The following is a 26,171-nucleotide window of genomic DNA, read 5'->3' on the forward strand; positions in this document are numbered from 1 at the left end:
CATGGCTTTTATCAGAAAAGACCACAGTAATAGACAAATATAATAATTTTGAGTTTCAATAATGTTCTTTCGTCATTGTAAAGCGCATTTCACATGAGTTGAGTCGAGGCGTCAACGCTCCGTTCAACACCAGCGTCAGGCGCCGCATTGCCCTCCACATGACAAGAGTTGCAGAAAGAGTTACAGAGGGGCGATTTTACGAGTTTGCCACGTAAAAAAGTGGGAGATGTGCACAATAAACATTGAAAACATGTATTTGGAAGAGAGAAAAAAGTTTGCAGTTGCTTTGATAGCAGAAAGTAATAAAAGGACTCGTTTATGTTTAGGTCTAAGCGTTTTCTTGGTGAATTTAAATTAGTTCAATAACTGGGGTCTCTGATATTCGTAAACGATAAGGTAATATTTAATTAAAAGAAATTATGAGACATTCAATGTCTCTTCACAAATTTGGACAGCTTTTAAATATTTCTTGTTGCTTAGTGCTCTCAAAGACATTATTGGTGAAGCAAAAATGCATGTGAACAACACTTTGGTGTAAAGTGGTGTCACTTCATAGACTTTATTCTGCAGCGCTGACGCGAATCATGTGAAAGACCCTAAATGCGTATAAATATCAGTCACTTTTGCACATTAATCATTGCTCTTCACAATCACAAAAGTGACCGATTATGGTTTCAAAATGGCGAATTTCTCAGAAAGGTGAGGAGTGTGCCAAGGCACAGTGGTTGGGAAACACTGGTCTAAAGCGATGCGATCACTTTGGGTGAGAAACAGATCCATATTTAAGTCCTTTTCACTATAATTGTTTACTTGCAGTCACTCTCCGATGCCTGTGTGTGAGGGGAATCGGTTCACTCTGCCTATTTATGCACCAATAGCAGGATCAAATAGAATTGCATAATGTGGAGGTGAGGGCATGTTCAAGCGCCCGTCTGGGGAGAGAGAAAGCGGTAAGGACATCCATCTGAGATGAATTGTGACTAATTACCATTTCCATTTTCACAGTGAGAGTCGGGGGAGATAAAAGACGGCCCAGTCCACCAGCGTCACATGGGGGTTCGCTGCTGGGATCGCCAGATGGGCGCTTGACCACGCCCTCAGCTCCACACATAAATAATGACTCACTGTTTCCAGACAGGTTTCCCAAACACTCCCTCTGTTTCCACTGTTTAGACATACAGATAGTCCCACCACAAATGTCATTGGCAGATCTGCCTCCAGGTTTCTGGGCTGTAATTGGATTCTTTTTTGCCATTTACAGTGCCTTGGGGTGTCATAGAAATAAGTGTAATTTCTCAGGACACCTACTTCAGTGATATCTGTCAGGTAGTTGGGACATTTTATGCTCGGTATTCCCCCAAAAATTGCTTACAGTAGAGATCAGAGTGTGAATCAGTTGAAATGATAATCCCACAATAAAGAGAGAGAGAGAGAAAGAGAGAGAGAGAAAGAGACGTTTTTGAAGTTTATACCTCTTTATTTATACAAAAAACTTTTCCTCTAAAAAAACTATATTGCAATTAACAACCATCATCACATACAAACATATATCAATATAAAAAACAACAACCAACAAAAACAAACAAAACAACAAACAAAAAATAAATAAATAAAATAATTGAATACTACATAACAGTTAATATTTTACCAACCACAAAACAATTTAAAATAAATACATTTAAAATTTAAAATGAGGCTTTCCTCATGATCCATAGTACACAAAACTTCACTTAAACCCCATGTTTCAATAAAACAAACCAGATTTTTAGTAATTTAAAATAAACAAACTCTGCTCTGATCCTTGAAGCCACGAAAGCTCTTAAAATTATCTCTGGATCTACTAAAACTTCTTCTTTTAACTTTTTTCCTTGTTACCCATATTGCCAATTTGGTTTAACCTATTAGATAGTTAATTAAGCTAATTCATCGCCTATCTGAAGCCTTATAGTTTGGTCCAAAAATGAAAACATTTTCTTTAAACTCTTCCCCAAGTTTTTCAATCCACCTTTCTAACATCTTAATTAAACCTCTCAATCAAGAACAATATAAAAAAAGATGATCAATTGATTCCTCTAGATCACAAAAGGGATATTTCTTTTCTACAGTGGGGTCGATATGTGCCACGTGTCTGTTTGTAGCTATTGCCCAATGTATAATTCTCCACTGTAGATCTGCATTTAGTTTTTCAATGGGAGATTTATACAATGACCTCCAGCACCTTTTAGGAGAAGAGTTTGGCCCTAGCAAATCTGACCACTTTGTTTCTCTACAGTCCTTCAAAACTGATTGATGAGCAACTTTACACATGTCAAATACAATGCTTTTTTTGAAGCCTCTTTGAAACCATGTAACTCTGGAGTCCTGAAAGAAAGGATTGATTCCTCTTGTGGCTCTTCTTCCACCAAAACCGAAACATTGAGTTCAGGAAAAATCTCCCTCTGTATCTCATTCTCTTCTTTATTCGAATCCTCTTCTCCTGACTTTTGTCGATAAGCAGATGGAAAAAAAGAGAAAATCTCATCCATTACATGTTTCATAAATCTGATGGACTTGATTCCTGTCAGATTACACATTTCCTCAGGGCTTTTCCATTCGTCATCATTTTTTAAGTCCATTATCCTTGTGCATCCAGCTCTTGCCATTGTTTTCTGAAGGCTTTTTGTATTAAGCACCTTTGCTTGAAGTAAAGGATTATTACAAAGAGGTTCATTGTTTTTCCAGGGTTCAGAGTAAGACAGGTCTCCCTTCACTTGAAAGTTTGAAGTCCATGTTCTTAACATTGTTTTATAAAAAGCAGTCCAAGTCCATTTCTGTTTGATTAATTAGAAACAAATGCAAATCATATTTAAAAACATCAACTTTGTGTAACAGGGCTTTTGCGGTGTCCGTCCAACACCTTCCATTTGAGTATAGCAACTTTTGTGCTGCCTGCAGCCTGAAAATCTTAATTCTGCTTTTGATGTCTTTTAATCCTTGTCCACCTTCATTTACTGGCAAGAAAAGAATGGCAGCTTTAGTCCAGTGTTGTCCAGTCCAAAAGAAATCCACTAATCTTTTTTGTAATTCATGAACAATATCATTTGGAGGATCCAGGACATTCAATTTGTGCCACAGTGCTGAAGCTGCTAGATTATTTGTAACCAAAACTCTTCCCCTATAGGAAAGCTGTGGTAGCACCCACGGCCATCTAGACAACCGGCAACACATCTTCTCCACCATTCCTTCCCAATTTTTCATCTTAAAAGTTTCAGTCCCTAAAAAAACTCCTAAAACTTTCAGACCCTCTTGACTCCACTTAACACCACCTGGGAGCACTGGTGTGTTTTTTTTTTATCATTTCTCCACAAAAAAACCTTTCCAAGTTCACTCTAGCTGTTGCAGCATTTTCATAAATGCTCAATGTTTCTTTTAAAACAGACACATCTCTCTCATCCTTAATAAAAATTGTAACATCATCAGCATATGCAACAAACTTAATAGGCCTTTCCACATTTCTTTCAACTGAAAACCCTTGTAGTGTTTTCTCTAATTTATAAAGTAGGGGTTCAATGGCCAAAGAATACAACATCCCTGATAATGGGCATCCTTGTCTAATTCCTCTTAACACTGGAATAGGCTGACTAAGCCCACCCCCTACTTTCAACATTGCAGATGCATCATTATATAACATTTTAATCCATGAAATAAAACTTTGACCCAACCCAAAAGCTTCAAGCGTTTTAAACAAATAATAATGACTAACTCTGTCAAACGCTTTTTCTTGATCAACTGCAAAAATTCCAACAACATCACCGTTCATTCTTGCAATGTCTATTATGTCTCTTACAAGAAACAAATTGTCCATTATGGTTCTGTTAGGGATACAATATGTTTGATATTCATTGACAATATATTCTAAAAAAGGTTTCAATATATTTGAAAGACACTTTGTCAGAATGTTATAGTCTGTGCATAAAACAGCCACAGGTCTCTAGTTTTTCAGCAATCCAAGATCACCTTTTTTGGGTAATAAGGATAAAACGGCTCTTTTACAACTAGTAGGCAATTCATGTTTTTGATAGCAATAATTAAAAACTTCATAGAGATCGTCTTTCAGTAGGTTCCAGAATTGTTTATAAAACTCAGCCGGAAGTCCATCTAAACCAGGTGCTTTTACAGTTGAAAGTTTTTTATCTGCTTCAGACAGTTCTTTTAGCTGTTTACTCTGTTCATCAGAAAGTTTCAATAAGTCTTTATGTAAATCCTCTATGCATCTGACATCACATTGTCCTTCTCCAAATAAGTCCATATAAAAATCAGAAGCCATTTTTCTCATTTCATTAGGATCTGAAGTCAAATTCCCATTTACATCTTTCAAATGTAACATCATTTTTTTCTCTCTTTCTTTCTGCTCCAGATTAAAAAAGAAGGAGCTTGGTGCATCCATTTCTCTCAAAGATGTAAAACGAGCTCTAATTAAAGCTACTTTTGCTTTCTCATGAAATAATGAGGCTAAAGCCTTTTTTTTTTCTCCAACTTCCCAACTATCTCCAGCAATTAACTCACTTTCAATCTGTTTTTAATCTCTCTTTCAAGTTCAATAACAGTTTTTTTAATCTTACCATTTGTATTATATGTATCATTTTGACAAAATATTCTAATTTGTGTCTTACCTACATCCCACCACTGAACAATGTCATCATAATTATTTTTTTGTTTTTTCCACTCAACCCAAAATACATAAATCTTTTCACAAAAAAGAACATCTTGTAACAGTTTCACGTTAAAATGCCAATAATAGCTATGACTTTGTGACTTCATTACATTTATTTCAATTATACATAAATGATGATCAGAGAACCCATTTGGACAAATTGTAGATTTTAAAATTCTATTACTATTATTCTTATTGATATAGAAACGGTCTAACCTGGCAGTACTAATACGATCATGAGAAACCTTTACCCATGTATACTGCTTAACTGTTGGGTGTTGTAATCTCCATACATCAACCAAATTAGAATTACTAATAACATTATGTAAAACATTGGCAGAAGAGGGGTGAGGTTCTTCTCCATTTCGATCTAAAGTAAAATTTAACGTACAGTTCCAATCACCCCCTAAAACCAAACAAACATTTTCATCACAGTTTTTTTTTTTAAACTCTTTTTTTTTTTTTTTACTTTTAAAAAAAATGAATCCTCTCAGCTCCAATATTTGGTGCATAAACATTAATAAAAACAAAAACAAACCCATTTATACTTGCTTGAACAGCCAAAATTCGTCCTCTTTCTATATCATTGACAGAGACAGTGGTTATATTAATCTTCTTTGAAAATAAAATAGCAACTCCTCCACTAACATTAGAACCATGACTCATAAATAAATCACTTCTAAACCCCATTCACCATTCCACTTCATTTTTCACATCACTATGCGTCTCTTGTAAAAATGTTACATCAATATTCTTATTTTGTATGTATTCATTCAAACTTGCTCTTTTCCTACCATCTCTTCCCCCATTGATGTTAATGGATCCTATTCTAAGGCTCTCCATGAAAGAAGAGGATAGAAAAAGGAAAAATAAAGAGGACAAGACAAAAAGAAACAGATAGCTCACCCCTTGTGATTTCTTCATAAATAAATTATAAAGAATTCTCAAAAGCTTTTTCTTTTCTCAGTTTCGTTACAGTTTTTTCAATCGGAATCTTTTCCTTCTTCTTAAATCTTCATAGCTCACAGTCTTTTGTATCTTGACCGCTGAAACCAAAAACCTTTTTACGTCTGAAAAAAAATCCTTAACTTCTACTTTTCTTCCGAAGGTTGCATCAAGGAAATCATTAATCTCCTTCACAGTATATAACTGATCCTCATCATAATTGGAAGGAATATCTGACATTTCAGAAAAGCAATCATCATCAGCCATCTCTTCTGTCATATCAGTGCTTTCAGAGAGCTGAGACAGAGGTATGTTTTCAGTTGGATTCTCAACAGTATTTACATCAGTACCATCAGAACTCTCAAGATGATATTTTTTCACATCACTCGTCCCTGCCACTTCACAATTCCTCCTTTTATTTTCCTCATCACAATTATTTTTTCCCCTTTTTTTTTCCTGATTTCTTTTCTCTCGCTACCTTCTGTCCTATATTTTCAGTAGTGTCACTTTGTTCATAAATGTTCTGTTTATTATTTACACTCTCGTCTTTTTCAGTTTCATTGTCTGCCTCTGTTTCTTTACTTTTATCTGCATCCCCCGCTTCGCCAGCGTCCGCCTGTTCACCTTCATTTGTTTTGTTGGTAATGTCTTCTGTCTGTATTTTGTGCGGGCATGCCATTTTTTTATGCCTGATTTTACCACACTCAGGGCATTTCAAATTATTGGTGCTCGCATAGATCATTCACAATTTGTCTTCATGTTTAACACGGAACGAGATAACTAGCGTCGGTGTTTCTAAAAACATAAACACCTGCCATCTAAAAGACAACACATGTTTTAGCGCTTCATTTTTACACCCAAGTGGAATCAATTTAATTCCACTTGCCATTTTTCCGAACCTCAGTAGTTCATTTTCAATGCACTCATTAGGTATAAACGGTGGAATATTAGATATCGTTACCCTAGTCGACTGCGATACCAACGGTGAAACAGTAACATAAGCTCCACTTACCCAAACGCCGCTTACGATGCGTTTACTCACAAAACTTTGGTCCTTTAGGAAAACCACCACAGCCTTGTTCATTCTGGATGCGAAAACAATGTTTTCAAATCCTATTTGTTCTCCAATCGCCACGAGCACGTCCTCAACCGCCGCACCAGCATCAGGTATGCACCTGACTCCATGGCGGAGCGACAGAGAGGAAAACTCCATCCCAGCCCTCCGCCACGAGGCCGAAAAACTTCCACCTGGCGACTATTACTCTTCAAATAATTCAAAAATCTAATTAAGTACTAAAAACTATACATAAACATTTAGAAAGAAAAAGGGAAAAAAACTAAAAATATATATATATTTATAAATAAATGAGAATAGTAAAGAAAACTACCCCCTCTTCTCACCTGTGAGACGCTCACATTCCCTAAACTCCCAGCATGCACCAGAGAGAGAGAGAGAGAGAGATATAACAAGGCAGCTGAACGGCAATTGCATAAAAAACACAAGATAATTTATCACAGTTTAGAGTACACTAAGTTAGTCTGCCAGCTTTAATTTAAACATACCCTTTTAAAGTCATAAGTCTGGTATGTGCTAGAACAGGCAACTGCTTGGACCAAATTCATGCTCCTGAACCCTATATAATAGTGAATTGAGTCTTTAATTTCATATTGCTCTAACTCTGTATAGCACTTCAGGTCCTACGTCACATGCCAAGCCTGTAATCTGCTATGCATACTCTCCTCAAGGGCTCTGTACCATCCGAAGAGAAGTCAACACTCTGCTGTTTTTTATTCAGCTTTTCGTTCCTGTTTTTATTTTTTTTTATTTTTTTTTAAAGAGGACCAAGTTCTTGTTTTTTTGACAATTCACATTCTTTGTGCATATCGCCACCTACTGGGCAGGGAGGAGAAAGAAAAGAAAGAAGGGAGGGATAAAGGAAAGAACAGGAATAAATATATCATATTTGCACAATATGCCATTAGGTGGCGATATGCAGAAGCTTGTTTAGTGAGACAAGTGCATATATTTATTTGACTCATCAATTCAAGCATCTGTGTGTCCATGAAAGCAATAGTGTGAAGGCATCCCATATTGTAGCTGCTCCCCAATGCTGAAATTTCTCTGCGCTCACGCAGCCTGTCAGACCAGCTTGATTTATGATGCTCCTCACGACAAATGTGAATTTGAATGCGGGTCACTGATGTTTAGTAGTGTCACTTTGTTTAATGGAAATCAAGACAGTGGACTGAGATTAATTTTTCATGTGTGCTCTGTGTGTCTGTCACTGCCAGATACGTCAGATTCACAGATGAGCACGCACTGGCCGTGCACATGGCAGGGCAATGACAGTGCTGACTGCTCAAGCCTGACTGGATACAAATAAGGGCAAATGGGTCTCTAATATGCTGCAGCATTTTGGACTATTGTTTTCGTCGTTTTGCCCAATAGAGGGCGGATACATTTTCTATCATCTGTGTATGCTCGCATACGTGCATGTGTGTACTTAGATGTAGTTTGGGGACAAAACTGTTTGAGCTAATCCTGCCTTTGGGGACATTCAGGGATGTTCTTATTTGGAAAATGAATTCATAATATATATATATTCATAAAGTATAAATATTCTTTTAGGGGTAGTAAGGATTTGGGTTCATCTATAGTAATTAGTAATTATATAATTAGTGTTATATCAAAGCAAAACACTTATATGTTATGTTCTCATAGATAGCTATTAAGTGTGTGTGTGCACTCTTTATAGTGTTTTTACTTAGCTTATTCCATCTATTTTCCCTTTTATTCTCACTGACATGGCTATTTAAAATGGCTCTCTTTGCTTGTTTCTTACGCAAACCTCCCAGAAGTTTTTTTGCCTTCTATGATGATAAACTATGTTCTTTTGCTCAGCACACACTGTGTTTAATGCGTTTTTCTTTGAAATAATGCAGTTTTATTAAATTATTTTGTAGCAGCTAGTGTCAAGGTCTTACATTACGGGCTTCTGCTTCTTGGATAATGTAGTTATTCAAGACCTCAACACTCTGATAATCACAGTATGGAGTCAACATATTCCCTTCAGACAGAACTTAGATAGATCTTGATTAACTGTCAGTTTTAGTGGCTTCTATTCTCAGATCTGCTCAAGCAATGTCACTGTACAACACTGAGCTTAAACATTATAAATGCACCGGATTAGAATGCATGCAGTGTGAACAGCCCTTAAGGGGCCATTTAGATTGAACACGATCTTGCGTTAAAAAAAGCTAGACAAGGAATGGAACAGAATTAAGTTGGGATGAGAATTTTTTTTACTTGACACAGCCTCTTAATAGGCATATGACGGTATCAAATTTTCACGTTGCGATAATTACTGAAGCTTTTATCATGGTATACGGTATTATCACGGTATTGAATTACATTACAAAAACAGGTTGAAAGATAAACAAACTTTACTTAATAATAAGTTTAATTACTTCTTCAATACCAAACTGGCCTTTAAATTAACAGATAACGAAGAACTTTGAAAAGAACCCTGAATGTTTAAAAAAACTACCCTCCACTTCATAGATACATAGCCAAATATAACATTTAGTTGACGTCTTAATATTTAAATGGTCACTCTACCGCGGGGCCACTGATCATTACAGACCTTGTTTTGTTGAGGCTAATGTTAAAGTAAGGCCAGACTAATTTTATCCAGCCAGCTACTAGGCTACAACAATAGTATGCAAGCCAGATGCTAATATATAACTAGGCGCTAGCTACAACTTTAATAACCGCAAGTTCACTCTCACTGTATGGCAGCGTACGATTGCGTGGCGTTCCAACTTGAAATTATTATTGAAATCATCATTGTGCCACATTGTCGTTATTAATTTCAGGACTTAGTATTATCTGATTCCAACTGTATTTGAGTTATTACTACTAGGATGACCATATTGTGGTTGTCCAAAAAGAGGACACTGTGGAGGGGGGGAGGGTGTGGGGTATAATAACAAATGTATAATATTTGAAATGTGTAAATCTTAAAAAAAAAAAAAAAGAAAGAAAAAAATGTAGATGCTTGTTTCACCTCTCACCTGGCCTGATCTGTGTTTTGTTTTTGTATTTTCTGAATTTTTTAGCATTGAAATACCAGCTTTACAGGTGAAGTACAGAGGTTGCACTACAAATATCAGAGGAAGGGGTTGTAAAATTGTAATCATGGTCTATTTTATCCGTCCTATTAGTTTACATTTCCCTGACAAGTAGTATATTTCAGTCAACATTTTGTACGTAACTTATGTTATTTATGATTCTGTTTGAGAGCACAGAGCACGTCTGGTGACATTTTGCCTACACACCTACAGTGCGTGGCTGCACGTGCAGAAAGCAAGTGGGCGGGCAAGAGAGAGAGAGAGAGAGATTTGTTTTTTTAAAAAGACTGCACACTTAGGGTGCTTCTCAAATGGAAGGCTGCAGCCTAGTAAGGCCTGTCCTTCCAAGACCAGTCCTTCTGAGGCTGTAGGCTAGACTCCTCCTCATTACTCAATGCTAGAGACAGTCTAGTAAGTGTGCATGGTGAACCATAAGCTTAGAACCATGTGATATTTTGTTTAGAAAACCCATATACTTAAGAAAACGAGAAATATGTCCTTAATCCCATAATTATTTTAGGAAAATGTTTTATTCACAAAGCTATAGTCACTCAAAAAAGCCTTTATATAATACATTTTGCAACACTGATCTTAGAATTTATATTTAAACCCTTTCAAATATAAAAAAACAGAACACTAGACTTGTAAAAATATAAAACTTTTAAAGCTTTTCAAATTCACATATTTTTATTAATTTTATTTATTTCTTTTTTTGTGCTTTGTATCTTCTAATTTGTTGTATTGTCTAAACTACTTGCATTTTTTTTATTTTACTACATATTGCCTTGGTGCAAATGTGAATAAAAACTTGAAGAGAGAAAGAAAAAAGTAAGCAGTGTCATAAAGGTTTCCACCTCTGCGGTCACGCAACTCGTTTTCCACCCTTTTTAAAAATAATTTGGGACATGTGCAAAGGATTGTGGGTGATAGAAGGCCACAAACGAGACACCCGATACATCCTCCAAAATATGGCAAAGAAGGCTGTGAAACAAGGCTGCATTCCAAGTGTCCTCACAATTGAGGTGGCCTTCAACGGTGCTTGATGACATGGCACCCGTAGTCTGCCGCTCTCTGTCAGAAATAACACGTAACGACACGTGAACACGAAAGCTAGTGCGGAGGATCGAATACACAGAATGTATGAGAGTCCTAACTGCACGTCAATATGATGAAAGCCAAATCCCGGACGGCTTGTTTCAGGTCCAAAAAAGAGGACATGTCCTGGAAAAAGAGGACGTATGGTCACTCTAGTTACTACGAGATGCAAATGTTACTGTGTAGCTAGCTGAGTTTTAGCTAACTACTCTCTGGCCACTAGAAAACAAGCTACACATTATCTGCAAATGGCAACAAGAGTTCACTTTGTTTGTCGTCTTAGTTGTCACATAGCTAGTTGTCTAGTATTGTCTCTCAGTTTTCAAAAACACTTACCTTTATCTTGCTGAATTGAATGCAATGATTGTCCTGCGGATAAGCCGACATGTTGTCTACAGCAGTTTCGCTGCCACATTTCTCCCACATATTGTACACAAACGGAAACCATCTCTAACCAACAATCCCTCTGCATTTTTATGGAACCCAAAATACTTCCACTCTACCGACTTAACCCTATTAGAACGCAGATAAAGGGTCGGCAGCGTTCCTCCTTCAGTCACAATTCTCTTCCACGCTGGTTTGTTTACATCAGAGTGCGCATGTGTCATTTGTGCCGTGTACACGCAGTGTTGTGAATCTTGATTCGTTGATGGGAAAAACTACTATGCGATCCAAAAAATTAAAAAAGAATTGGCCAAAAGGTTATCTATAATTATTTACGGTAATTTGAAGTGCCCACGATAACAATATTGTGGATGTTATTTACCGTGATATACCGTATCACCGAATACTGTTACATGACTACCTCTTAACAAAGTGACACTCTTGCACGAAACACTGGAAAAACGTTGAGACAGAGCGCAACGGTCAGAAAGACTTTCTGTCTAGCATGTTTATATAGAAAAACAATGAAAATACAGAGCAGACGGATGCAATATGTCTTTGGTGTGAACAGCCCCTAACGCTGGTTCAAACTGCCCAAGTAAACCAGAATTTCAAATATTCTAAGGGGCCGTTCAGATCAAACTTGTTTCTTTTGCTAAATATGGGTAGACACAACGCAACTTATGTAACAGAACACAGGTGTCTTTGTTGGGGCAGTGTGAACTGGCCTTTAGAATCAAGACTGTCGAAATGGATGTTCAGTGAACTGTTTGTATGCTTATATCGCCCTTTCAGCTACATCTTTTCAAGATTTTGCCACTGTTCTCTCTGCGGTCCATATCGGCATGTGAGGCGGTAGCCGGGTCCGGGTTTGATTTACGAGCCTCAGGGAGCCACACTGAGGAGATTTCTCAATCAGCTGAGTTACTGGCTTAACAAGAAATCTCTTCCCTCTAGTGGGGCTAATAATAGACATCACACAAGCCTTTACTGACCCTCTCCCCTCTCCTCCATCAGATGTATGGCTCCACTCAGGGTGAAATACCGCCCCATAGTTCTCCTGCTCACCCGCTCTCTTTTTTATTATCACCAGCTTGTTTTGTTTTCTTTTGAAGAATATGTTTCTTATTAGCTTTCTCTTGCGGACTCCCTGTGTCAGCTTCTTTGCCTCAGTTTGTTCTTTGCGTGCTCGCTCATTGTATGTAACACAAGATTAGTTTCTCTTCGGAGAGTGGGCTTAATGTTTGGAGGGTCGGGGTCACCGGGGTGGCCCTGCCGTCGCTGGGCCTCGTTGCCATGGTTCGTATCCATGGTGATGATATTGTGTGATGGCATGGCTGGTGAGGGTATTTGAAAAAAGTTATGTGGCCGTTCTGTGTTATAATAGTTCACCCCAAAATGTCCTAATTTACTCACACTCATGGCGTTCCAAATTCGTGTGACTTTCATATGCAAACATAAAATATTTTTTTTTATAAATAGTCCAGTCTGTCTTGTCAATACAGTGACAGTGGATAGTGCATCACTTTAAAGCTTAAAAAAGGTTGCAAAAGTATAATAATAGCAGTCCATGATACTTGTGCTTCATATTCCAAGTCTTCTGAAGGCATAAATTAGGTTTTAGTGAGAAACAACCCAGATTTTAAGTAATTTCAAAGTGAAAATCCAGACCTCCATTGCACCATTTTTGGCAAACTATTTCTTTAAGGTTGCACTGAACTGATTTCCGCTGTCATTGTTTCCACTGGGAACTATCTAGATTACAGCACATAACAAATAAGTGTGTTTATGAATATTTTAGGCTGAATTGAAAATTGTTGTACCACCACTTCTTCACTAACCACTCCCAGTCAAGTTTAACAACGCAATAAATGCCCTGAAATATAGCGTTCACCATGAGTATTTAAGCTAAGTCATTGCCATTTTTTTTCAGAGCAAATATGCCTCCTTTCTATGATAATTATTATTAATTTATCTTTTATAACTTAATTGTTCCATATTCACAAAAGACAGTGCTATTTTCTTGCCACAATTAAAATTGTGTTCATATTACATTTATGCATTTGGCAGACGCTTTATCCAAAGTGACTTACAGTGCACTTATTACAGGGACAATCCCCCTTAGAGCAACCTGGAGTTAGGTGCCTTGCTCAAGGACACAATGGTGGTGGCTGTGGGGATTGAACCAGCAACCTTCTATGATTACCAGTTATGTGCTTTAGCCCACTACGCCGCCACCACCACCACCACCACTAAGACTTTGTGTACATGTTCTTTTGATCACAGTAGTGGTTATTCATTGACTTATGATCAAATGATGGAGAAGTGCCTTGATTTCAGTGGTGCACTGGTGCTGTACAGTTCAAGTAAAGTGTGCCAGATCGCAGTAATCTTCTGAATCATTTGTGTTTTATTTTGCATTCAGCTGTGCATGCATGGAAAAAAACAGAATACACACTGACCTTATTAGATATGACTGAATGCTGTTTTATTGTCTGGCATTCACTAAGAACTGTGGCCTTTATATAAAAAGGCAGATCAATAATGTGGAAGGCACATATGTCAGCAGCGACTAAAATTAATTGAGAGCGCTTTCATGCACAGCGCATCAGAATAAGCTAACGAAATAGAAGAAATATAGCCTGCTTACGTATGTTCAACTGAGGATGCCTTTGGTATTCTAATGGTTGATTTCTGATTTAAAATATTACACTACTGCTTTTGATGAATATAGCTGATTCCAATAAATAGTTATGGAATTAAGAACCGTACAAACATGTGTGGAACCCTACAGCCATTCCATATTCCTCTTGGCATGTGGCCTTTGCTCAAACCACATCATTAACATAAAAATCTAATAATTGTTTCTTCCTGCAGTGTTGGGCCTCTGTAAGGGGCATCATACCAAAAGATCTAATTCACTTTTCTCTTTTGTTTCTGTCTCCATATACTGTACAACTATAAACTTAGTTGCATGGAAGTCAATACAGTTGATTTAGGCAATTTAGAGTCAATACAACTTTAAAGACTATTTGTCTGTCAAAGGTAGGGCTGAAATGATTAGTCAACGTTGTCGACAACATTGACAATAAAAAATTGTTGACAAAAATGTTTGTTGTCTAATAGTCGTTTGATCTCATTTAACATAACAGGAGATCACTTTAAACTCTAATGATGACGTGCGAGAGCAGCACTGCAGTTCGTGCCTAACTGAGGAGAGGAAGAATTACACAGCTCACAGACCAGATGCACTCTAAACTTTCACAGCTTCAGGTGATGTAGATCGCAAAGTATGAGGGAATTATAATGCAAAAATACAAAATAAGTAAATACAGAAGCACTCTCATTGTGGAATAAGTGGAGCTGGAGCTGCCCCTCTGCTGAAGTCTGCTCTGCAAAAAAAAAAAAAAAAAAAGGAAACACCCCATCTTAAATGCAGTTATATTTAATGTTTTATAGCTTTATTAAAGTTCAAATAATATGGAAGCAGATCATGTAAATAACTCCAAAACTGGCATTTCTCTGTAGGGTCAGTGCCTCTTCTTTGAGTTGCGCGAATGTCCCGATCTAAGGGGTAGAGACTGAATCTGCACCTGGCTGATGCACACTCTGTCGTGGGGACGCTCATCCCTCGAACGCGCACGCTTAATGCAGCTAGATTATAAAGTGATGACTCGCGACTTATTGAATCATAATATATGTCACTGTGCATTTCTTATCGTGAAGAAAACTTTTAATACTCAGCTTTATTAAGAAGAGAGAGTTTGTTTTTTTGTGAGTTAAAGATGGATTGAAATGAACAAAAAGGTGAGAGAGGGTAGTCTTCGCCCCATTATACACTGTAGCAAAATACATTTTTGATTTGTTTTTGTTTTGGCTTGTTTTCCAATACAAATATCTAAAACTTCTTTAAAACATTGCACATTTACTTTAGCAGCTATACTGCAGAAGAAAAAATATTTTCTGAGAATGTTGAATATAATATTAAAAATACAAATATTTTAAAATATCTCAAAATCCTTTAAAAAAAGATGCATTCACCTGAGAAGCAGCATACAAGATAATTAGACTTGCTTTTAGAGAATAAATCTTGAATATAAGTATATTTTGTCTTTACTGCACTCGCAGAAGTATAACCAAGAGAAAAAATACACTTATATACAAAATACACTTAAATTTAAGATACATTCTCTTAAAGCAAGTCTAAATATCTTATATGTTGCTTCTCAAGTAAATGAATCTTGTTTTAAGGATTTGTTGACAATTTTAAATGGAAAACAAGACAAAAACACTTGATAACAATAGGATTTTTTACAGTGAATTTCTATACTGAATTAAATTTAATAAAAAGTATTTTTCCCTTTAATTCAGTGAATTTCATTTAGAGGTATTTTTAAAAGATGATTTTGTCCTCATTATTGTTAGGAAGCACCTTTAATACAACCTTTCATACAACCAAGTCAGGGCACAAGCTGAATAATCGGTTAAGAGCTAATGATTAATCGCCGAATAGTCGAATAATCGTTCTAATAATCATTAGATTAATCGATTATCAAAATAATCATTAGTTGCAGCCCTAGTCAAAGGATGCACATGCTTTTTGAGGGAAAGATTTTTTTTTTGTCTTTAAAGTGCACATTTTCAGCAGATCACATATTTCAGAACAAGCATGATGCAGTGACTTATTGCAAAATATATAGGATATATACTGTATATACATAATATATTTTTATATTTTTATATTTAGGTAGTTGACATGAAATACTTTAGGGAAGTTTTAAACAGCATTTTGATTTTAATTTGATATTAATAATGGTTAAGTAAGGTTCTATGACATTATATTAACTACAAGGAATATTTGTTTTGTACTTTTAAAAAATAATATATCACACCTTTGGACCATTTAATATGAAAAAGTGAAGGAAAAAAAAAACACACAAAAAAAAAAACCAACATTAAAAATAGTGAAAAACTTAAAAGAAATGGTGACCAGGACTTAAAATATATGGGTCATTGACAAATGTGGTTGTCCGAAGTGTTAAAAAAAAGAAATCTTTTAAAAATCTGGTTTAAAACACTTGTGTCAAGTTCTTAGAAATGTAATGAATCTCTGTTCAATTCGATTTCATAATTTTTGAAAAATATTTATGGCATTTTCTACTAATATATTTTTAAAATAATAATAGTAACTCTATATAACAAGATTCCATTTGTTAACATTAGTTAACAACATTAGTTAACATGAAATAACAATGAACAATACTTTTACAACCTTTATTAATCTTAGTTAAGGTTCATTTCAAAATATACTATCATATTTTTAAAATCAAAAGTTGCATTTTGTTAACATTAGTTAAGGCACTATGAACTAATATGAACTAACAATGAACAGTTGTATTTTTATTAACTAACATTAACAAAGATTAATAAATGCTGTAAAAGTATATTGTTCATTGTTTGTTTATGATACCTAATACATTAACGAGTGGAACCTTAATGGAACCTTAGAGTTACCAAAATATTTAATAACTTTAAAATACTTTCCTTGCACATTGAATACATGAGAGTATAAACAACTTAATCATTGTGACAATGTCTCTTGCTTAGTCTTGAAGGAGGAAGCAGGGGCCAGGTAAACGGTCCACGTAAATCTTTATTTTACACACTTTTCTTTCTAACACACAAAGGAATGCTTTTCAGCACACCAATGAACACACACACACTGGACTGCTGCCTGCGTCGCTCTCTCTCCCCTCTGACGGTCTGGATTGCCCTTTTATCCCTCTCCACTCTCACTGCAAACACAAAACAGCTGTTAGAGGTGATTTCCCACAGGTGTCAATCCTTACAGTTCTGTCTCTCTCAGCCTCTCTCTGCAAACGTTGCTCTGCCACGCCCACATCACCACAATCATACATTTTTACAAAGTTTTCAAACACATTTTTCAAGGTAAAAATACTTTTTTATGAATATAATGATTTTTTGAATAAATCATATCCAGATGTTTTTTCAGGGTTACACTGCATGACCTGAAGAAAATGTGCCTTTTCATAAAAATGTCAAAATATGTCAAGATATTTTTTTAAAACTTCACACATAGTCATGAGGGTCTTGAGGGGTCTTCTCTGAATTTTATCAACATAAATAACAAAATGGCTACATGGCTTACATGTTGGTTACGCCAAATGACGTGATTTTGTGGACAAAAGTGTTTTTAAATATAAACCATACATTTTAAAACACAATTGTTTCACACCTTCTTTTAAGAACTAATACTAAAAGATTTTTTTCTGCACTACTCATGCTTACATTTCTTTTTTAAAAAAATTTTTTATTTCAGCTTTTAATGAGACTTTGACCTTTGTGGTGTAATGTCTTTGGCCAGTTACACCGCATGACATTTTTTACTTTAAGCCCCCGAAAAAATATCAAAATGACTTTAAACTCAGAAACTGAAAATATGTTCATCATAGAAGAGGTGTAAGAGAAGTAACTGTTTTGTGTGAATTGTATTTTTTAAATGTATTTTTGAATAATTTAATAGATTGAAAAAAAAAAAAACTCAGCGTCACATCATTGACCAATAATTTACATTATACATTCATATCAACTTAAACCTGAAATCTTAATGTTTTATTTAAAAAACTAAAAATAATAAAGGTCATTGACATTTTGTAAATGTCAACTACCCATTTGTAAAAAAATATAAAAAATAAAACATTTATAGTATATATCAAATGTATGGTCCTACACAAGATCAAATGGATTATAAACTGCAAACTAAAAAGAAACAAGATCTTTTGTTTTCTTGTTAGTGCTGTTGGAAGTCTGGTGGGGTTATGTCCTGGTATTATTGCTAGTGTGGATAACGGTGTCCTCAAAGCTGAAGTGGAAATGACACAGAGTTCAGTGGCGACTCGTATCTATGCTGAAAGCCCAGCTGGTGTGTGCCAGATCTACTGTGTGAAAAGGCCTCTCCATGCCCTTTTGTGCAGCTCTCCAGCACTCACTCAGTTTGGGCATTTGTGTGTGTTGGGGACCCCAGTCTGACGGATGTTAACACTCAGACAGAGTAAATTAAAGCTGAGAGCTGGGGAAAGTAATCAGAACTTTTCTCTCTCTTCATATATACTCTAGACTGTATCTACATGGGGGTCTAGCTCAATATGCTACTCTAAAACACCACATTCTGTTAAAATACAGCCCCTCATTGTTGGATATGGGTATTAAAATAGCTTATTTTGAAGTCACTGAGATATGATCTCTCATGGTTACAAAAATATACAATATAGAGATGCAAAGAAATATATCTGGCATTTGTTACGTACTGTACATTGTTTACATTTTCATTTTACATTTTCATTTCCAATGACGTTCAAGTCACTGTACAATATACAATACACACTGTGACCACACATCAATTGCGTTCTTTATTAATACACTAAGTTACTTGGCAACCATTAACAACCCTCAGTAATACTAATGAACTATAATATTTGGCAGACTAATTATTTATTATGATCGTTATTAATAATGAATTTAACACTTTAACACTGAACAGTGGTGTCTTTAAACATAGTGCTATTACCGCTATTGTCATGCCTAAGAACACTCTTCACATGTGTTAAAATAACTGTAATACGCAGCCTCTTGTGACTTATTGCATAACTTTAGATATTGTCAATGGGGATTGCTTAGTTTTTCTCAAAGAAATGTTATGGATTCATTTGCTGACCCCAGAAGTTTCTGACAAATTTTTATCTGTTTCCAGAGAGGAAATATCAATTTGATGCCTCAGTTTGAAGACAGCATATGGTAAAACGACTGGGGTTTACAACTGCCAATATCATTTCATCTCAGTAAACAAACGTTTTGAACTTTTCAAATTACCATTATATGATGTTAGAATGACTCACTATGTCAGCATTGAAAGCACTTTTATATGCACAGAGGGTTATTCGTGCCTGCATTGCCTAGCTACATTAGGATAAATTGATTAAAACATCTGGTTGCCATAGAGCTCTGCTTTTGGACTATGATGACTTTTATTGGAGACAGGAGGGAGATTAATAAAAAGTCTAAATCTGTTTACCCATTATTGAGAAGCCTAGTCAAATTGTTCTCAGATGATCTTATGCTTTGTGCTGTAATGGTTTAGGTTTGGAAAAGCTGATCTCAGATATTCATAAATGGGCTGAATCTTGCTCTACAGCCTCTTTAGACTCACTTAAGTGATTGAGGCTATTGTCAGTCAAGTGGTGAGGCTATGCACAGCTTTTGTTTTTAATCATTATCTCACACTTATTGAGATTAATTGAGATCTCTAGCACATTAAACATGTGTTCCTTAAGCAAATGTTTAAGCAAACACTTTAAATAACAAATGGACCTGCAAGATGAGCATGCACTGTAAAAATATTTTTGTCATGTTTTCCAGTAAAAATATCTAAACATCCTGAAAAACGAAGCAATCTAGAATGAGGACAGAATGTGTCACCATTAGCCTCAGTCACCTTTCACTTTCATTGTATGAAAAAAATATGCAATGAAAGTTAATGGTGACTGAAACTAACATCATACGGGTTTGGAACAACATGAGTGGTTAGTAAGTGATGACTGATCCCTTGGGTCTTAGCATGTCTTATGCCATTTATTCAAGATATATTCTCTGAAAAGATGTCATTTTACACAGTTCTGCTTCATGAATAAATGTATTTTATTTTAAGAATATTTTAGATAGTTTTACTGGAAAACAAGGCAAAAATACTGATTATTATTTATTTATTTTACTGAGTAAACATGATTGATAACTTTGATTGACACTTCTATGTATAAATATCACTCGACCTGCTCCATCTCTCTTTCTCTCTCCCTCTTTTCACCCTCTCCATCCCTCAGTCTCTATACGGATGCTTTTGGTTTGCACTAGGAAATGTGTTAACCCCCTTTGTATGGTGACAAAGGGGTGTGTATAAATCTCACAGAGTTTTAGGAGGCAGGGAAAGGGGGGTGGGTGCCAAGGAGGGATGCGCCACCGTCTGTGTGTATGTGTGTCTGAGCGTGTGTGTGTGTGTATGTGTGAGGCAGCTGCCTGTCAGAGCGTTCACTGGCCACACACATGGTACAGGAGCCAGAGAGAATGGTTAGCAAGATACACACTTGATACACACCATTCAGGAAAGGACTGCTATAGACTCACCGTTTCCTCAAGGTAACAATCCTCTGGCTGCTTGAAATAACACAGTTTTTATTCCAGGAGCCTTTGTTTCTGTGTGCGATGTGATTTTTTCTAATGTTTTATTGATTTGTTCTGTGTGATTTGGTCATGAGAGTTTTGGTTGGGTTTTTTGGTGATTTGGTGATTTCCTCAACATTTGCAGTTCTCACACCCTGTGGGTCAAACTTCCACCTCCAGGGTGATATATTTCCTTTCACCTCATTGACTCAGGTACTGAAACTGCAGTTCTAGAAAACAAGAACAAGCAGCATTTTGTCCATTGCACGGTACACACCTGGTATCACCTTTCCCGCGAAAACCAGTCAGATTTGTCTCTGTGTGTTTGCTGATTTGTTTATTCTTGTGAGTCATGTGTGTGCTGATGGGACTGAACTCTCAGTCCCATCAGCACACACGACTCATAAAACAAAGGTTTTATGGCAGTGTGTAAGCATTTGACATGAGAGACCTGTTTTATCTGATTGTCTGGTAGGTTTAGTATGTAATATATATATATATATATATATATATATATATATATATATATATATATATATATATATATATATATATATATATATATATATATACACACACACACACACACAGTATATATATTTGTTTTTTTTTTGTATATAGCCTACTGTATACATTATAAATTAATTACATCCATATATTGTATGTATGCAGTACAGACTGTATATAGTTTTTGCAACATATTATTGTACCAAAAACCTATATATGCATATAATTAATTAATATATTATGTATTGCACCTACCTATCTATATAGGCATGGATGGATGGATGGATGAACGGATGGATGGACGGACAGACAGACAGACAGATAGATAGATAGATAGATAGATGATAGATAGATGGATGGATGGATGTTATATTATATTATATTACATTAAACCTACTATAATACAGGATAGATAGATAGATAGATAGATAGATAGATAGATAATTGATAATTCCTCTTGATGTTGATGCAAACGATGATGAAGCATTTTTAAGTCTGTCTCTAAACATTAGCTACAGTGCTCCCAGAACCCCCTCCATCTCTCTCTCTCTTTATTGTGCCGGCATGTGGCCTGTCTCCATGACAACACCTCAGGTCAGGTCTGAGAGGTGGGAGGTAGTTAGTGTGATTTTTCTCCGTTTTATTGCCTGTTTCTCTCTCTCCGTGTGTATGTCTCTCTCTCTGTCTCTCTGTGAGACAGCAGCTGTTTGTGACAGCTTCTCGAGGGGCTGGAGATTTCCTCAGTTTGCTTTAAAATCAGAAAACAGTGCTGTAAAGCAGTGCGGTTCTTCCTCGATGCGTCTTTGTGCTCCCTCACTCCATCTTCATTCAAAAGCTCTGTGGGTGAGGGTGCGGGGGGGGGGTGTGGTTGTGTCAGTGGCGGTGTTTCTGTTAATGTGAAATTAATGCGTGTGTCTCGAGGGAGAGCACTAATCTATGTACGACCATGAACCAGCATGTGTGATGTAGAGGTGCCAAGGAGGTGTGTGTGTGGGGGGGGGATCCCATTGGACCATAGAATAACAAATCTTTTGTTTGTAATTTTTGTGTTTGTATTAGATATTATAGCAAGGTGGTGGTCAGCACGTTCCTCCTTTTTGTTGCATCTTTGATCCAATTCAAGAGTCTTTTGTCCCGCGAACTACAGAGACTCATCCAGTCTTTTCACCCTTATGTTGTTCCAAAACCATATGACTTGGTTTATTCTGTAAAATTTAATAGCCTATGTGTTAGGCAGAATGTTAGGGACTGACAGAGTTATTTTAGCCTGATCAGACCCTTAGAAATGACTTTCATTGGTGTAAAGTAATGTAGTCAGGTTGATTGAGTCATTAAACCTGGTTATTTAAATAATATGAAGCTCATTTTTTAGGTTATTGAAAAATATTTTAGAGCAGTTTATCATATCAGAGATCCCCATTTAATTGTGACATTGCTTTCTTTACAGTGTCCACACCCCTCTGAGCTGCTGACGTCTGGTTCAAACGAGAGGATTCACTCTCTGATACAGTCTAAGCAGGTAAGATGTGGCTCACGGCATGCTGCTTTTCTGTTTGTACTGTATGCAATTTGTTCAATTTTCAGTGACTTTGTGATGCAATGACAGATGTTTTGAAAAACACACAAAAGAAGATTATTTGAAAATTAAAAAGTATGAATGTTTTGTTCTTAGTATACTGAAACATTGAAGCTGTTACTGGAATAGAAAGAAATAAGCATTTTATGGCTGATTTCACCCACCACCCCCCGCCACACACACACGCACACAAATTAAGGATCATCATTAATCGCAGAGGCTTTGATAACACTGCTGTCTGCTGACAGATTGTTATCATATAGAAGGCAGTGAAATGTGTCTGATCTCCCCCATACAGCTGGTTTGGGTTGCTTGTGCAGTTGTGTTCACCATCTTTGATCATTTATTCAGTATGTCTGCACCCCTTTTCTGCCCAAGGACCCCTTGGTGGATATACAGTAGAGATGGAGTAGGGACCCCCTGTGTTTTTTGTATTATATCTATTTTGTATAAATTGAGTGTTACATTTTAAGCCAGTAATAACATGTGTATAGTACCATAATACTGTACAACTTTGTTATGATGCTTAATTGCAAAGCCATTATAAATAATCATATACTTGTACATTGCACTCTTTTTATATGCACCTGAGGGATATTTAGATGCAACCTAGCAGCTGCATCAAGTCTTAAATGCACTAAAACATACAGTACATACATAGTACAATCAAATTTAGACATTGCAGGGAAAAACTTAAAACTGTTGATGAGTAAATGTGCTGAATGTGCAGCTGAACCGGCATATGCTGTGTCATCTAAAGTGTGCAGATTTGGCCTCCAAGGACACACAGTGGCTGTCAGCAGTGTTAGTCAACAAGTGAGTCACCTACAGAAGCCAATGGAATCAATAAAGACTTATATCATCTTATCTGATTACTGTATATTATCAGTAAAGACATCTTTATCTGAGACACCAAAGTATCTGCTTTTATAAGTCATGATACTATCATTAAAACTAGGCCTATGTGTAAAAGATATAACTTGAACTGATTGGGCCTGAATGTGATTCTTCCCTAATGATGAACCCTGCTGTGTTTTACTTACTGAGAACGTCTGGCCCCATTAGAGAGAGATACAGACGGCATGCTCCAGAGCTCAGCTGTCTTTGGTAGGAAACACAGATAGACGATCATCTCTTGCCATGTGCATTGCCATTATTGCTGATGTGAAGTTGTTTTTTGACATTTAATGTTTAATGTTTGTTTCTTAGGAGATAGATAGAGTCTAATTTCTGGCTGAAAGGAATTGTTAACCCCTAAATAAGAATTCTGTTGTAATTTACTCAACCTCATGTTCAAAACCTGTATGAATTTCCTTTCTCTGTGGAACACAAAATGGGGCATTTTGCAGAATGTTCACACTGGTCTTTACCATACAATGAAAGTGAAAGGCTATGGGTGCTCTAAAGCTCCCAAAAGTAATTAAAGGCACCATGAAAGTATCATAAAAATAGTCTATGATTGTGGTATATCCTGCGTCTGTTTTCCATAGAAGAGAGAATCTCTGGTTTGTAGTGATGACAGAATATATATTTTGGGCAAACTATTCCTTTAATTGCACATACTAATTTCCTGCATTATGGAAGTTGGATCCTGCCAGGGTGGAGGGAAATAAAAAAAGATAATTCCCACTTTATAATTGTCTTTTTTTTATTCTGAGTAAATTCTAGAGACTGTTGTGTGTGAAAATCCCAGGAGATCAGCAGTTACAGAAATACTCAAACCAGCCCGTCTGGCTCCAACAATCATGCATGCGATTATTTAATCAGCCAATTGTGTGGCAGCAGTGCAGTGCATAAAATCATGCAGATACAGGTCAGGAGCTTCAGTTAATGTTCATATCAACCATCAGAATGGGGAAAAAATGTGATCTCAGTGATTTTGACCGGCATGATTGTTGGTGCCAGACGGGCTGGTTTGAGTATTTCTGTAATTGCTGATCTCCTGGGATTTTCACACACAACAGTCTCTAGAATTTACTCAGAATGGTGCCAAAAACAAAAAACATCCAGTGAGCAACAGTTCTGTGGACAGAAATGCCTTGTTGATGAGAGAAGTCAACAGAGAATGGCCAGACTGGTTCAAACTGACAAAGTCTACGGTAACTCAGATAACAGCTCTGCACAATTGTGGTGTGAAGAATATCATCTCAGAATGCTATTCTGAGATGCGGGTTGGTGCTGTTTTGGTGGCACGAGGGGGACCTACATAATGTTAGGCAGGTGGTTTCAATGTTGTGGCTGATCGGTGTATACTTGGAAAAAGGGCTGCAAGAATGAAGTCAGACTTATGACTTGCAGCCTTCAGGAACCATCAAGTCATTTCTGGACATTCCTGGCTGCTTTTTAAATAATTCATACACATTGGTAGTTTCTGAGAGCTTGATGCAGGTCTCCTAGTATCTGCCTTTTTCAAAAATACAGCATGATAACCCAGAAAATAGTTGTAAATATAGACTAAAAGATTAGACAAAACTGAAAGTGTGTAGTTCCCTTATTGAGAATGTGCTATACACTATTTAAACCAGATAGTAACCTCTGTGCTTCAGTTTAAGAGGCCTGTTAACCTTTGATTTCCAAACCAAGATCATATCAGACTTATTCTAGGGACATTATAAAGGGTGAAGATGGGTGGCTCATATGCATATGATTGGGAGAAATTGTGACACAAAATATGGTGGCTTTTATACCGGTTTCGAGTTAAAAGTGTAAGTCAGCCAGTCGCCTTTTGTTATCAGATTATACTGCTGATTTAAAATATGTTTCGAAATATGTATTGAAGCAGGAGGCCTGGGTAGCTCAGCGAGTATTGACGCTGACTACCACCCCTTGAGTCGCGAGTTCGAATCCAGGGTGTGCCGAGTGACTCCAGCCAGGTCTCCTAAGCAACCAAATTGGCCCGGTTGCTAGGGAGGGTAGAGTCACATGGGGTAACCTCCTTGTGGTCACGATTAGGGGTTCTCGCTCTCAGTGGGGCGCGTGGTAAGTTGTGCATGGATTGCGGCGAGTAGCATGAGCCTCCACATTGAGGTGAGTAACCGTGCCACCACGAGGACCTACTAAGTAGTGGGAATTGGACATTCAAAATTGGGAGAAAGGGGGATTAAAAAAAATGTGCATTGAAGCAAAATCTTGATTTGATTGGATATTTAATTATTTCCACCGTTCAAGTAGATATAAGCTGTACTTGCATGACTGGAAATAGCTGCCAAAATGCATTATCAGTTGCTGAGTGAAATGACATGGATTAAAAGGGCTTTGGTGTTGCTTAGTAAGAATGAGCCTAACTTTTTTACATTGTAATTTCCATTTTTTAATTTGCTGCTATTTAAAGTGAATCGTTCCTCTCAGAGTAGATCAAGTTACACAGTATTGTATTTTCAGTGCAATGTTTCAGCTTAACTGAACTATAAACAGCATAAAGCAACAATGCAGCTTGTGAGTAGCCAGACAGGAGCATGCTGATGTTCAGCAACTTCCCAAAGCTCACAAGAGAAAGAACAGTCTCCCATTCTGCTGACACAGCAAGAGTGAGTGGCCCTTAAGCCGTGGATAACCTACCAGTGCTGTGTTAAATGATGTTAGCTCATTTATTTAGTTAACTCCCGG

The 26,171-nt window shown here is 36.6% G+C and overlaps 1 protein-coding gene across 11 annotated transcripts in view; it reads left to right on the plus strand.

Moving 5' to 3' along the window:
- Positions 1 to 26,171, plus strand: part of nrcama (neuronal cell adhesion molecule a) — an 84,893-nt gene that overhangs the window by 15,463 nt on the left and 43,259 nt on the right. For all 11 annotated transcript variants that reach the window (XM_051691418.1, XM_051691408.1, XM_051691415.1 and 8 more), the window contains exon 2: positions 22,437 to 22,508. The gene's annotated coding sequence lies outside the window, so the exon portion shown is untranslated. The remainder of the gene's footprint in view (positions 1 to 22,436; positions 22,509 to 26,171) is intronic.

The sequence above is a fragment of the Myxocyprinus asiaticus genome, chromosome 47, assembly GCF_019703515.2.
Source record: "Myxocyprinus asiaticus isolate MX2 ecotype Aquarium Trade chromosome 47, UBuf_Myxa_2, whole genome shotgun sequence".
Classification (NCBI taxonomy): Eukaryota; Metazoa; Chordata; class Actinopteri; order Cypriniformes; family Catostomidae; genus Myxocyprinus; species Myxocyprinus asiaticus.